This window comes from Rhagoletis pomonella, unplaced genomic scaffold, assembly GCF_013731165.1.
Source record: "Rhagoletis pomonella isolate Grant_MI unplaced genomic scaffold, Rhpom_1.0 Rhpom_scaffold_00014, whole genome shotgun sequence".
NCBI lineage: Eukaryota > Metazoa > Arthropoda > Insecta > Diptera > Tephritidae > Rhagoletis > Rhagoletis pomonella.
Genome location: NW_023458568.1, coordinates 2,661,526 through 2,664,771, shown reverse-complemented (window position 1 = coordinate 2,664,771; position 3,246 = coordinate 2,661,526). Strand labels below are relative to the sequence as shown.

The 3,246-nt window shown below is 34.9% G+C and overlaps 1 protein-coding gene across 1 annotated transcript in view; it reads right to left on the bottom strand.

The window, feature by feature from the left end:
• LOC118749167 (UDP-glucose 4-epimerase) overlaps positions 1–3,246 on the bottom strand; it is a 519,161-nt gene that overhangs the window by 37,535 nt on the left and 478,380 nt on the right. The window lies entirely within an intron of this gene.

Below are 3,246 nucleotides of genomic sequence, written 5' to 3'. Positions count from 1 at the left end.
TCCGGCTACGCCATCCACAGTGTTTTTGCGCAGAACCAACATCAAAAGTTTATACAAAAAAACTGCATAATTTATTAATTGACTAGTGCTCGGAAATTTGAAATCTTTATTTTAAATTAAAGTTTAATTCTTTCAATACACTTGTTATGTTGTTATGTTAAAATTTTTAAACTCGGGTCACGCGTTTGGACACAAAAACCCAACATCATTGTACAAAAAACTTAACCGTACCGTATTTCTTAAACTTCCATAAAGTTTATTAATGAGGAAAACAGCTTTTCCTGCAAATCATGTAAAGCCTAAAAACTGTGAAGCATCGGGAACGCAACTTCTATTCATAAAACTCACACGTGTACATACACCTTCAAAGTCCAAGGGATCCGACGAATCTCGCAATTCCCTCCTTGCTTTAGCTAACTCTACTAATCTATTAGCTTCCGCATCATCTTCCTCATCACTAAACCATATTTCAACTGTGACCATTTTTTAAATTTTATAATAAAATCAATTATTTTAAAAATGATGTAAATAAAACACTCAAGAAACAAATGTAAACAAACAAACAGCTGTTTACAATTCTATCGACCATTCACAATAGTACAAATTTTTATCGATCAAGTTACACAATAGCAAAATAAAAAATGATCGACTCGATCGACAAATTTCTATTCTACTGCCAGTCGACACTCGCAATAGGGGCCAATATCTTTGAGATTGATTCAATTCATATAAAAAAAAAATTGTTTGTGTGTGAATAAACAGAAGCAGACATTTTATGCATTTCAATAAAAAAATCCAAATTTGATTCAATTTGCATATACTCACCCTTTTTTATTACCTATACACTCACACTTTGCAAATTGCCAATCTTTTTCTCTTTCTCTTTTTCTTTCAAGACTATAGGTAATTTCTCGTTAATTTCAACAGCTAATCGGTCATAGCTTTGGGAAGTGAGTTTTTGTTTGCAGAAAATTGTCTGTTTAATAAAATAAAGAAAAACAAAAAGAAAGATTACACGTGTAAGCAAGGTGAAAGCAGTGTTTTGAACGTGTAAACTTAGATTAAGCAAACAAATTTTAACGTTCAATTTGATTGCATTTTCAAAACAATTTTGCCTGCCAAAAGCTTCATCAAACCAACCAAGCTACCAACGTAGAATGAAGCTAGCAATTTTGGTCCAATTGGACCAACACGGCAACGCTGTTCGCAAGTAGGTAAAAATCTGTTATTTTCTTTCTCTTTTTTTCTTGAGTTTCCCCTTGTGTTTCATTGTTTATGGGCGTCGCAGGGTTTCTGTCCTGTTTTGTGTATAGTAGCTTGAGTGGTTCGAATCATATATCAGATGCGGTGTTTATTTGTTCATTTATTACATTTCCGACGAACGTCTTTTGTTTGTATATCTGCATATTCCCTAATACTTTTTAGGCGCTGTCCTTTGTGCTGTACATGGGGGACTTTGGCTGTCTTATTTAAAAAAAAATATTACTTCTAGTGATCAGGTAGCATGAATTTAATGAAATGTCATAATTTTATGAAAAGTCAAATGGTTAACAACAACAACCAATGCCATTAAGTGGAACTACCTTCTTTTTTGTGTCATGGTAAAACCTTATCTCTTTCATCCCTAATTATCTCTACCTTTTATATCTAAATATCGATATTTTGGTATGAATGAATAAGGTTTGATGTCAGGAGCTTCCGGTGAGCAAATCTCATAGCACAAAAGTCAGTTACTTGGTTTTGCAGAACCTCATACACGGTTTTGTACTTTAAACGGCGATTTATATACAAATGGCAAATCTCCGGAACCGTATGACTCACCTTTAAATTGATTTTATTGTGTGTAAAGCAAAGAGTTTAAAACTGATTTATAAATAGTAAAATGTTTGCAGGAGAACATCAAAAGGGTGCAACAACTATTCACTTGCAAGTTTTTACTAGTTTTGCGTTCAATAACATTTCCTGCTAGTTTTCTCTTCTTCTCAATTTTACGCTCTGTTTTGCTTTTACGCTCTGGCTGCAATGTTTTACTGGAGAAGTTACTATACAAACCTAATAACAGGTATTTTCTTCCCAGAGAGTTTTGCTTCACATTGAAATTCGTGCTCCCTTATTTTAATTTTGACGCAGTTAAATGTTGATTCTTTTACTTTTATTTAGCTTTGCTTTTTGTTTTTGCTCAATTTAATTTTTCAAAACAAAAGAAAAAACGTTTGAAATGAAGTGAGCCATACAAATCTTGAATCTATTTAATTTAAAGAAATGTTTTTTTGGCTTTTGCAAATAAAATAAGTCCACTGCAAGGTTTGTTAAAAACAAATACGTGTACATATGTATATTATATATGGGGTAAGGAAATATCCCTTTTCCCTAGAAGTAAACCTTTTATTGTGGGCAACAATGATGTTTTTCAAATAAGGCAGATCGGAATATGCGCTCTCTTGGAAGACAATACCTGTAATTATTGTACCATGGTGGAAACGTACTTTTAGTTCATTGAAAGAAAAATTTCTTCAGTATGTTTATTTCATAGCAGAGCACACACTACTGAGGTTGCCGCAATATGTAGTTGCAGTTGAGTCTAGACACTCAAAAGAATAGTGGAGGAGCGAGCGCCGACGAGCCCTTGCCAAAGCGGGACAGTGGCATAGGTAATGTTCCATGCCTTCGATTCCCTCCTCATCGCGGCAGCTACGATAGTAATCGTTTGACTTAAAATCCATCCCGGCAGCGTGGGTTCCCATAAGGCAATGCCCGGTGAGAACCCAAAATACATATTTATAATTAAAAAAAAAGGTTTTTGTAAACCATTTGATGGTTCTATTAAGTGTACTTACAAACATAGTTTTTTCTTTTCTATGTGGTAGACATAAAAATACTTATGTACATTAGGTGGCCCGAAATATTAAAAAGTGGGATTAACGTTTGGCCTAGTGCAGGAAAGGTGTGTGTTGGGATCAATAAAAACTGTGTAAAATTAGAAATCTGCACGTTGAGGCCGTTCGTCAGGCCGTTTCTAAGACGTAATTGTTGGGTTCAACAGATGCCATCAGTTTCGTAGCAGATGAGCTAAACAGCTACGTCTTGTGAACGCGCCCAATATCGTGGCATTTACTACATTCCTAGCAGTTAAACTCGCACCCCTATTGCGAATGTCGACTGGCAGTAGATAAACGACTATTAAGCGATTATCGATTAGCGATGCTATTGCGAGTGTCGCTTAGTCGCTCAATTAGCGACTGTGAA